The 12,205-nt window shown below is 44.9% G+C and overlaps 1 protein-coding gene and 1 non-coding gene across 3 annotated transcripts in view; one reads left to right on the top strand and one right to left on the bottom strand.

Moving 5' to 3' along the window:
• The window catches only part of PRKCQ (protein kinase C theta), a 192,892-nt gene that overhangs the window by 144,495 nt on the left and 36,192 nt on the right, over positions 1 to 12,205 (bottom strand). The gene's annotated exons all lie outside the window — the stretch shown is intronic.
• Positions 1,876 to 1,982, top strand: LOC112868071 (U6 spliceosomal RNA). Its single transcript, XR_003224249.1, has one exon. It is a non-coding gene; the product is annotated as a U6 spliceosomal RNA (small nuclear RNA).

Genomic DNA, 12,205 nt, shown 5'->3' with positions numbered 1-12,205 from the left:
GGAGTTATTTAGTGTCCCTAAGCCTGTCTTCTCATTTGGAAAGGGGTAATAATACCATCACTCATTTCAAAGGGCTACACGGACGGAATGGGCAAATGCACGGAGGCGCTTATGACGGGGCTGGCGCAGAGTAAACTCAAAAATGTTAGCTGTTATGATTATTATTGCAACTCTGATATATTTTCCAAGGGACTCTACTGACTTTATTAGTTTGTACCAAAAATGGGCAGGAAGAAAAGTAGAGACCGTCTGTTAGAAGCACATCTTGGCTGAATTATATGGCCTCCCTCTGCACTCTGCCACCGAACTCCCATAAAAACCCACATGTATCTCTCCTAGAGCACTTATTACCCTGTGATAGAGTCATCCCGACGCGAGCACTTATCATGATGGACAGTCAGGATGCCTATCCAATCTTCTGTGCTTTTGCTTTCTCAGCTGCGAAATCTCATAATATGTACTTTAAATTTGCAGAGAATCTTTACTCTTATGACTCAATGTTTTCCCCTTTAAGCATGATCTCATCTGTCTTTAGCAGGTAGCTTCGAAGCCAGCAGATGGACAATATCATTGCTCAGCGGCACGGTTAAGGTCATAGACCTCAAGTGCTGAACTGAGAATTCCGGACTCCCTGGGTGCTGACTCACCTACTTACCCACACTGACTCACCTACCACAACTCAAACCTGCCAAATGCTTTCACAGTGATGTTAAGGATTGCCACCACATAACAAAAGCCGAGGAGGAGAAGTTCCACAGAAATAGAAAGCAACAGAAGTTCTATATACTCTCATCAGCAAAAAAAAAAAAAAAAAAAAAAAAAAAAAAAAAAAACACAAAACCAAAAAATAAGACTTCTCTTTCTTTGCAGCATGTGAAATAGGAATGAGCATATATATCTTTATGTAAATGTTTTTAATGTTTTTAATTTTTGGTGGGGTGGGGAGAGAGACAGAGCTCGAGCAGGGGAGGGGCAGAGAGAGAGAGGGAGACACAGAATGTGAAGCAGGCTCCACGCTCCCAGCTGTTAGCACAGAGTCTGACGTGGGGCTCGAACCCATGAACTGTGAGATAGTGACCTGAGCCGAAGTCAGATGTTCAATTGACCAAGCCAGTCAGGTGCCCATACACTTCTTTATTTAAAAACAAAAGCGTGGACAGCATCTGTATTGTTATAACCTAGCAGGAGGTATCTCGGTGACAGAGGGAGAATCTCACAGAAACAGCAAAACCTCAAACATGTAGAAGAGAGAACACAACCGAATCTGTAGTCAACCCAGGAATAGGACAAAAAGCACTCAATAGTTTCCAAGTGGGTCACCTAAGCCCAAGTTTGGGGATTAAACACCAGGCAGATGTCGGCAAATGAAGTGACATCTGTAGCTTTTACATCTCTTTACAGATAGAAAGGTTTCTCGGGTAAAAGTGATTGCTGTAGAAAATAACCTACAAATTAAGAATTACTTGCCTGGAAATGGGCAGAGAAGAAAGGTGGTAATAAGAGAACCATCAAATGAAAAGCATTTTACCCTGGTACTAAGACTTCTACAAAGTAGTACAATATAATAAAAAGACTCAGATTACATATTAGCCTCGTGGGGCATCTGAGTGGTTCAGTCGATTGAGCGTCCGACTTCAACTCAGGTCATGATCTCATGGTTTGTGAGGTCAAGCTCCCCATCTGGCTCACTGCTGTCAGCTCAGAGCCCGCTTCGAATCCTCTGTCCCCTCTCTCTCTGCCGCTCCCCTGCTCACACACTCTCTCTCTCTCAAAAAATGCATAAACATTTTTTAAAAAAAGGAAGAAAAAATAAATATTAGCCTCTTGGCCACACATGTGGTCTCAAAAGTGAATTAGAATAAGAAGCATGACCTGGTGCTCGCTTCGGCAGCACATATACTAAAATTGGAACGATACAGAGAAGATTAACATGGCCCCTGTGCAAGGATGACACGCAAATTCGTGAAGTGTTCCATATTTTTGGGGACCAAGAAAAAAAAAAAGAAGCATGACCTGAAGATAATATTTTAAAATAATCCCTAGAGCATGAGCTGCAAAGACCAAAGAATGTAAGCCTAACATTCCACCAGCTGTTAGAAATGGTCAGGAAGGGGATTTGTTAACAGAGCTGGTACTGCCCGCCTACCTAAAAACATTAACAAGACACCCCCTCCTTCAAGTGCTAGCGACTGAACTGTGTCCCCCACAAATTCACATGTTGAGACCCTAATTAATTTACCTAAGGTTAAATGAGATTGTGAGGGCAGGACCCTAATCCGATAGGATAGTGTCCTTGTAAGAAGAAGAAGAGACACCAGAGATTTCTTTCTCTTCATGGTGTAAAGACACAGTGGGAAGGTGAAGAGAGCTCTCATCAGACACCAACTTTGAGGACACCACGATCTTGGATGTCCAGCCGCCAGACACATGACAGCTCCCCCCCCCATCTGTGGTATTCTATTGTGACATCCCCAGCAGAATATAACTAATATAACCAAAAATAATGTAGAAACAAAACAAAGATCGAAATATAGAAAATGAGCCACCTGGGATGTCATTGTGCATATTCTGACACTAATTTTATTTTTTAAAATTTTCTTAGTATTTAAAATTTTTTTATGTTTATTTAGTTTTGAGAGTGAGTGAGAGAGAGCGAGCAAGCATGAATGGGGGAGAAGCAGTGAGATAGAGGGAGACACAGAATTCAAAAGAGGCTCCAGGCTCTGAGCTGTCAGCACAGAGCCCGATGTGGGACTTGAACCCATGAACCATGAGATCATGACCTGAGCTGAAGTCGGATGCTTAACTGACTGAGCCACCCAGGTGCCCCCTGACACTCATTTTAATGTGTGACATGAACATTGTCCACTAAAGCTTAGCTCTGATCAAATTATACCGATACTCAAGAAAACTGTCCCAGTCCCTGCTGAATTAAATCATGGCTTCTTAACCCATTATTTCAGAGCCTCTACATGTTGGCTCCCACTGCCCCCTTGCCACCACCTCCCAGTCCCCACAGCATGCCTCTTAGTCGTATCCTGACTTCTCTGTTTGCTGGGTACATCGCAACCATCCATCCTGGTGGCTATGTAAACTGGTCCCTCTGTTTGGAATGCTGTGTCTTCTCCCCCCCTTAAAAAACTGCCATCCCCTAATCCTTCTCATTTTTTCGAGGACCTCACTTACACACTGCTTCATTCAGAAACCCTTCCCTGCTCCCCACAGAAAGAGGAGTGGTTTATCCGATGGGTAAGTTTTAGACAAGTAAATGGCACCTGCCCACCCCAGCCTCTTCTCTCCCTTGGGGGGAATCTGTGGACTTTCATAGAACATGTTTCTTCACTCTTCTCTGCCAGAAGCAGGGTGGGACCCATCTGCCTCAGTCCTGGGAGACTGGCCATTGTCCAGCGTGGCCTCTGACACCATGAACAAAGACCAACCTATCGCTTGAATATTTTAGCCCATAGCCACCAAATCCAGCCTCAGGTTGACTTGTTCTTTCTTTTTTTTTTTTTTTTTTGCATTTCCCTGACTTCTGATCGCTCTCTCCATTTGTTCCAAACACAGCACAGCCTAGTAGAGGTATTTATTGGCTCCCCCTACAATTCACATGTATGTGAAGAGTCCATAGTGTATATATGATAGCTCATATTATTCAGTTTTCTCAACAAGTCTACAAGGTGGGTATAATCAACTCCATTCTACGGCTAAGAAACTGAGGCTTCAGTGGGTGAGTAGCTTGCTGAAGGTCACAGAGCTAGCACATAGCAGAGTCTGGATTTCAGCCTTGGTTGCTAAGCACCTCCACCCAAACTAGCACATTATTTCTTGTTAGAAAATGCCTTTTAAGGTTAGGTCAGGAAGGAAGTGAGAGCATGGAGATTTCCCCATAGAATGGTCTCCATCTGTTCTCCCAGCCTCTAATTAGGAAGGACGATTACAACCACCCACATGGGCTCTCTCAGCAGGCCTCCATGCTGCCCTACTTGCTTAATTATCTTAGGTACCAATCGGACGCTTCTCCTTGTCAGTACCTGTGGTTGAAGGATCTTTCTACCCCATAGCTGTGAAAAAAAAAACAAAAACAGGTAATATAATTGGAGTTGAAGTTCCTTGGAACAACGTAAGCTCACATCCGGAAATGAGGTCAACGCTGCAGATCTGAGTAACTTCCCCAGGATGTCACCAGTGTGTGCTCTCCCATCTCCTTGAATCTCCCTTCATTCACACTGTCAGAAATGGCAGATTGGGATGAGTGAGGAATTCCAGGGCCGGGGTCTAGAACAAAGCTAGCTGACTGCTTCACGTAACGTTGGGAGGGACTTGGTCTCCTTGGCAGGATTTTCTAGCCACAGTTAGGTAATCACTTACTGAGTCTAAAGATGCTGCCTCATATAGGAGGCACACTGAATTTGTGGCTCAGTCCCTGTGTCAAGATTTACTCTTAAAAGACAGTCTTCAGCACACACACACCCCCCACACACGCACACACTCACACACACACGCAAAGTAACTATATGAAGTGACGGGTATGTTAATTAGCTTGACAGTGGTCATATTTCACAATGTACAGGTACCTCAAATCACCAAGTTGTATACCTTAAATATATCCGATTTTAGATGGTCAGTTACCTCTCAATCAAGTTGGGGGGGAGCGCGGAGACAATCGTTTCTGTGACTGTCCCTTCTTGGCAACCCACTAGCTCTAAAGAGACACGGGACACTTTGTAATCTTCCTAAGGCACTAGAGTAAGAGGGCTTCCTGCCAGGTAGGTGCTCAGTGAGGAAAAGTACACCACCTCAACTCGGGGTGCCAAATCGGAGCCAGGGCCCAGGGCACTCGGGTCAATGGGCACCTTGACTGAGAAGGTGAGTGTGAAATTCTTGGACACACAGTCCGTCTTCCTCTGGCCTTTACGTGCCAGTGGACACAGAGGATGGAGACACACGGATGGGCAAATGACACTGCCATGGCATGAAAGCCAGCTTTTCCAACTGCACCGTCTTCAACAAATGAGTGAACCTCTTTGTGTCTCTGTTTCCGTATCTGTAACATGGGGAAAATAATAGATGTACTTCATAGAGTTGTTACGGGGATTACATGAGTGGATTTATGGGAAATGCTTGTGATAGTGTTTGGTGGAATCACATGGGACGTTCCCAAGGGATCCTGAGAAAGTCTCCCTGATGAAAATTAGCTGCCAGTGACGATGACTTGTTCAACGGACTATGTCCTACACCTAAACTACTAGCTAAGTAACGAAGCGACATACACCATTTTATGTTTACCATTACTCAGTAAGCATTTGCTAAACCTGCCTGCTCTGTACAAAGCATTGTTCTGGATCCAAGAAGGAGGTTTTGAGAGCCGGGGCTCCACCTGCTTGCCCTTCTATCCTGTTAATAAAGTGATGTGGCCAGTTAACATGGGCTTTGCGTCAGAGACTCAGAAGACAAGAAATGGCAACATAGGCTCCCACTCCTGGGATTACCAGTAGCAAAACACCCCTGCCCTCCCAGGGCTGCTCTGATACCACACCCCACTTCCTCCTCAGGGTGTGTGACACTTTTCAAAGAAAATACAGTATCTGGTAGTATGACCACAGCAAGCGGAAATGGCAACGTGCAGTCCACAGACGAACTAAGAGTTCTGCACAGAATAAACATACAGGGAACCCTCCAACAACAGGCAATGCTGCTTTGCATTACTGCCCATCACATGAAGAGTTTCCCAGAGAAGGGGATGGGGTGGACCGGGGATGGGGACCACAAGAAGGAGAAGAAAGAGGCAGAGTGGGGTCAGATGATCTTGGGTGGATGTGTGCGTGTGGATCTAAGGGAGTCGCCCACATCTTGTTGCACAGAGAAGTGTCCCCAACTTAGGAATGAGTGGGTTGTCAAAGCACGTTTGTAGTTAGAGCTGAGAATTCATGGGAACATCAAAATGATTAGGTTCCTCCACTAGCTCACTAACTGACCTATTTATCTGCTCACTCGGAGCCAAGTCAAAATTAATTTATAAAATCGACCACCATTTGTCACTGTTCGAGCTTATGAGATCCTCTACTTTGTTTTCTTCTTGACACATGTCAAATTGATTGTGGGTTTATAGCCCACATAGGGTCTATTTTTTCATTTTGTTTGACTTTTTAATTTCTTAAGTTTATTTATTTTTGAGAGAGACAGACAGGGTAGGGGAGGGGCAGAGAGAGAGAATCCCAAGCAGACTCCACACTCTCAGCACTGAGCCCGACGTGGGGCTCGAACTCATGAACCGTGAGATCATGACCTGAGCTGAGATCAAGAGTCGGACGCTTAACCGACTCTTCCCTATTTTCCCGTTCTAAAAGCCACAGACCACTCTGACTCTCAGGGAACACTAGTTTTACTGTGTGAGTAGAGTACATTCATAGTGTTAGCCATAACTGCAGTGGACACACACCTACTGGGAAAGATAGGAACACACTGGCTCAGAGGTTCTCAAGGGTGGTCCTGAGGACCAGGAGCATGGGCGCCAATGATGGAACTCTAGAAATGCAAACCCTGCAGCCCCACCCAGACCCGCTTGAGTTAGAAGCTCCGTGGGCAGAGCTCAGCAAACTGAGGGTTCCACTTAGGAGGTGCACACTGAAGTCTGAGGAAGGGTGTACTCACGTAAACTCCGTAAGGCTGGGCCTGGGTCCTTTTCATCTCACTTGCCCAGGATCTGGGCACCTAGATGGTTCTATATAACTGGTTCTCAACCAGGGCAATCTGCCTCCAGGGGACATCTGGAAATGTCTGGAGACATCTTCGGTGGTCACCAACGTTGGGAAGAGGGTACGACTCACATCAGGTGAGTTGAGGCCAGAGATACTACCAAACAACCTACAATGTGCAGGGCAGCCCCGCCCCCCAACAAATGCATGCACAGTGCTAGGGTTCAGGAGCCTTGGTCTATCCAAATGCACTAAATGTGGTGAAGCCAAGAGGATTTCCCTCCTCCATCTCTCACCATCTCTCATCGCTCCCCCAAGGTCAGCGATTCCAGCCCCACAGAAAGAAGGGAGTGCATAGGCGTGGGGCAACGTATCTCTCCGCTGCCTTCTGCCTTCCCATTTGGGGACCACAAGTAGCATGGTAATGGACCTATAACATGCTCGCAAGAAGTGTCTTTTGAATAAGTGGATAAATCAATTAGGAATGAATAAATCAGTGAACAAATTTGCTGATCTGTTCATTTTTCTGAGAGCTGAAAGGGCTCTTAGTGATCAAATGGTCTGTCTGCTCTCATACCAGGTAAGGGGATTAAGGTTCAGAGAAATTAAGGCAAGAGATCAAAGTTACTGTCTAATTACTGGAAGGAGTGTTACCATACCCCAGGTCCACCTAGATCCTTCTTCATTTATTTGCACAAAGTATTAGTACTGCTCACACAGAAAGACAGTTTAACGCACCAGATGTGAGACCCTTTCACCCACTCAGGTTTATTTGTGATATAGGCACTCTGGCGAATTTTGACCAGCCCCAACAACCTCATATACTCACTGAGCCAGGCACTCGGTGAGTGAATGAATCTGGCGGAGTGCTCATTCCGCACCCCCCAAAGGGGTCTTCTGTATCCCTCATCCACACATGAAATGTGAAGAGATTAATACCCTTGCTTCTCTGAAGAAAAAACAATGGCAAAGAGAAAAAAGAACTATTCGATTATGGGATATATCTCTTGCAAATGCCAAGCTTTGACTTCCCTTAGTGAATTTTTAGCGAGCTCTTAAGATTATTGTGTGATCAGAGCCATTGTGTGAAATGTACTTCAGCATCTTCATATGAGCCAACAATCTCTGAAAAGGACAGCACTGCATTGCGTAACGGCAATTTCATTGTTCTCCAGAGGAGAACAATGGAGGGAAGGTGGAGGGAAGAAGGATCTTCATTTTAACAACGAATCCATTACGGATTAGCGGCAAATAACTAATATGCATCGAGCACCTGACAGCTTACAAATAGCTTTGCAAAAATGAAGGTAATGAACATGTTGCTAGTCTTGATAGATACTGGAACTTGCTTTTGTTTTTCAAAACTGGCTCTTCATCACAGAGTTTGAGCAGCGCTGGTCTATGGCACCCATTTGTACCATGATACTCGCTAAATTGCAATCTACTCTAATTCTCTATTTATCTTTTTGTATAACGCCCCCCCCCCCCCCGCCCTTGAATGTAAGCTCTACGATTTCAGAAGCAATGTTTAGGTTTGGGGTAGGGTTGTTTTTTTTTTTTTTTTTTTTTATAGACTTCATTTCTTAGAGCAGTTTTAAATTTATAGCAAACTTCAGAAGGTACAGAGATTTCCCACACCCTTCCTGTCCCCTCCCCCAATTCTCCCCCACTATTAACACCCCCCCCCCCAGATGGCATACCAATTACAATCCACAAACCCACGCTGACAGCATTATCACTCAGAGTCCATAGTTTACTTTACGGGTCATTCTTGGTGTTGGGCATTCATTGGGTTTGGTCAAAAGTATAATGATAAGGTATCCCATCATTATAGTATCACACGAAATAGTTTCACTGTCCTAATGATCCTGTGCTCAGCCTATTCATTCTTCCTTCCTCCCCAGACTTAATAGATATTAAAATGGGGGCAACTGGGTGGCTCAGTCGGTTAAGCATCCGCTTTGGGCTCAGTTCATGATCTCGCAGTTGGTGAGTTCGACCCCTGCGTCGGGCTCTGCATTAACAGTGCGGATCCTACTTGGGATTCTCTCTCTCCCTCTTTCTCTGCCCCTCCCCTGCTCGTGCTCTCTCTCAAAATAAACAAACATTAAAAAAAATAAAGATGTGATAATAGACATCATCTGGCACTGGCAGAATAGTTGGACAGATTGTCAGAACAAAATGGAATGTCCTGAAACGAGCCAAATATTAATGAAAGTTTTGTGTGCAGTGAAGACGGCAGGTGATGTCAGTGGGGAAAGTTAGGATTGCTTAATAAATGGGGTGGTAGCCATTGGCTAAAACCTACATTAAAGCTAACATCAAAATAAAATTCAGATAGATTGATGATATTAATGTAGAAATAAAACCTCTACACAACCAGAAGTACTAGATATGTAGATTATAATTATGTAATCTTTTGTAATCAGGGAAGACTTATCAAATATCATACCTTGTCTGTGGAGACAAGGTCCATAAAGGAATACATTTCTATACCGTGTGTGTGTTAAACATTAACAAAGTATAAGAAAAACAACAAAATGGGAGGTATAATTGTAAAGTATGTGGCAAAATATTTGATAAATATGTGAAAAGCTATTAAACATCACTAAAAGGGGACACACCTAATAGTGAAATCTTATTTGCCTAATAAAACAATAGGCGAAGATCGAGAACAGGCATTTTACAGAACAAATGTTATAAAGGGCCAATAAGATACATAAAAAGTTCAATTTCACTAGAAATAAAAGAAATGTAAATTAGTCAGCTTCATAATCCCCTCTCTGCCATTCCAAAATCCAAAATGCTCTGAACATAGAAAAAAAAAATTCTGTAGTGCAAACTAATGTAGTAGCAAAACTTGATATGGGCTAGTTATGGTCTATTTATTATGCTGAACATTAACTGTTAGTGTCCTCCCCCACAACATGCAGTTTATTGGGAATATTTTGTAATATACAGTGTATAACTTTATTACTTTTAGAGAGTATAAATTTGGAAACAGATCTGGCCATAATGGCCTGGATAAGGAACCTGTACAATCTTTATGGAAGAAAACGTGTATTAAATGACTTTAAGATAAGTATTTGAAGGTCTACATACAAGAATGCCCAGTCAGGCATCGCTTAACAATGGCCTAACCGGCCTCAACGTCCAAAAATAAGATATTGTTGAAATAAATGATGGCAAATGACTACAGTGGAATATTTTATAACCAGTAGATCATTATTCCCTAAAATAAAGATACTTACAGGATATAGTGAAGCTGAAGAAGGGATGTACTAACTATAACGTGTGGGTGTGTATATAAAAAAGGAGCTCATTTAAAGAGCTCTACAGTCACATGCATAAATCTTGGCGGGGAAGATTTAAATCAAAATGCCATCGCTGGGTGGACTGGGTTTTAGGTCATTTTAAACAGTTACTTGTGAAGAGTTTACCATTCTGATTTTTGAAAATGATCTTGCATGAGCAAAAAGAGAAAAATGCTGCCCGTAGTGACTCAATTTTTCCCTCCAACCTTTATGTAAAGCAGGATGGATGGTTCCCATTACAGAGAGGAGAGAGGCGGATGCCTGCGGAAGTTAGGGCTTTCTTCAGGTTTGCAGAGCTTGTAAGTGATGGGGCCTACCTCCTCTGATTTCGTATCTAGTCTCTTTCCATGGCAAGGCCTCTGTGGGCCTGGCCCCGGGTATCACCTGGCACCCATTCAGATCCCTGGCCCTGATAACATCTGGCAACTGAACAAGTCTTTCTTTCATTTAGTACCAGCTGACTGGGAGTGTCCTCTACAGGAGGTGTCTTGGGGCAGCGCTTAGACAACAAAACCATAGCTCTTGACTTCAACACCACTCCAATTCTTCTCATAGGGATTCCTAATTTAGCAGAGAGCAGTGGCCCACAAGTCCATGGACAAGTAGCTTGTTCAGATCACACAGTATACTTTTTCCCACCGAAATGTTACCCGTGACGCTGAATCCACATGTGCATGTTTCCTGAAGCACAAAATGGTGCCATGAAACCACCTACGATGGATTTAGAACAGATTTACTAGGAACTGTGTCCCGACCTCCCATTTGGGGTTTTATGAACACACACTAAGACAGCTGGGGCAGTCCAATCAGAGACTCCTCTTTGTTTTTACTGAGCAGTGGGATCCGGCCCTTGCTCAGCTCCAGGACACCTGAGGGGCCCCCACGGCCCAAGGGTGGAGAGAAGAAGGGTCTGGGGAAGGACTCTGGGGAGAGAGGCAGGAGTGGGGGGAGACGGGCCAGGCAGGTGATGCCGAGCATGGAGAGCAGGGGTGGAGTGGGAAAAGATGACTACAGCTGGGGGTGGGACTGGAGACGGGGCAGTGGAGAGGGAAGCAGGGAAGGTGAGCCAGGAGGAGAAGGAGGATGAGGTCAAGAAGGGGACCATGTGCTGGGGCGCCTGGGTGGCTCAGTCAGTTAAGTATCCAACTTCAGCTCAGGTCATGATCTCGCTGTTCGTGGGTTTGAGCCCCGCGTCGGGCTCTGTGCTGACAGCTCGGGGCCTGGAGCCCACTTCAGATTCTGTGTCTCCCTCTCTCTGCCCCTCCCCCAACTCACATTCTGTCTCTGTTAAAAATAAACATAAAAAAAAAAAGACAGGGAACATATGCCACTGGTGGTCTCCAAAAGAGGGTATCTGAAGGTCAGGGCAGCTGATGGCACAGACCTTGCAAGTAGCACAGAGACTGAGAGCTGCCCCCACATCCATCCCCTTTGATTCCCCTGCCCCTGGCTAGAATACACAAGGGGTGGCGTTGAATCACCTTGGCAATGCCCTTGATCGCTGGGGCCCGGATTCTCAGGTCGGGGAGAAGTCAACCATCAAGCTTAGACCGCTGTTAATTTGGAGCCTCTGTGACAGCAGCCAAGCATACAGATTAAAGAATACCTCACCTCGCAAGACTTCAGGAAGAAACAAGAATATAGCTGAAAAGCCTTGGCTGAACGACAGAGAACTGTCCTGATCACAAAAGAGAATTTTATTATTATACTCTACAAAGTCCTTCTCCTCCCTCTCTGCTTCTTCCTCTTCCCCACCTTCAGGCTGACCAGCCAGTCCTCCCCGTCCCGCTCATGAGAAAAGAAAGAGGATGTGACAATGGCAACCAAATGGGGCATCTGGCATCGACGTCCTGTTCCCGTCCCAGAGCTGACGGCACAAAATGAACCGAACCATCTCCTGGGCGCAGGTATTTTCCTGAGGTTTAAACATTTGAAATTCAGATTTGCCTGGGGAGTCTTCCTCTGTCTGGGAGACAGAGCAGAAAGAAGCACATTGCATACTTAGTAGTGTCACGCTCTTGGGCTGCAAGAAACAAAAGTCTGAGCTCTGGGCCACGGCCCTTTCCTCCTTGAAACACAAAACCAACCCCTACAACATCTTGAAAATACCCCCGCCCCTAATTCTCAACATCTCCCATCCCGGGGGCTCAGAGTGGAGTGAGCACTGATCAAGCTGCCACTGCCTGACCATGT

Source organism: Puma concolor, chromosome B4, assembly GCF_028749965.1.
Source record: "Puma concolor isolate L17-30 chromosome B4, mPumCon1.1.hap2, whole genome shotgun sequence".
Lineage (NCBI taxonomy): Eukaryota > Metazoa > Chordata > Mammalia > Carnivora > Felidae > Puma > Puma concolor.
This window is presented reverse-complemented; position numbering and strand designations above follow the sequence as displayed.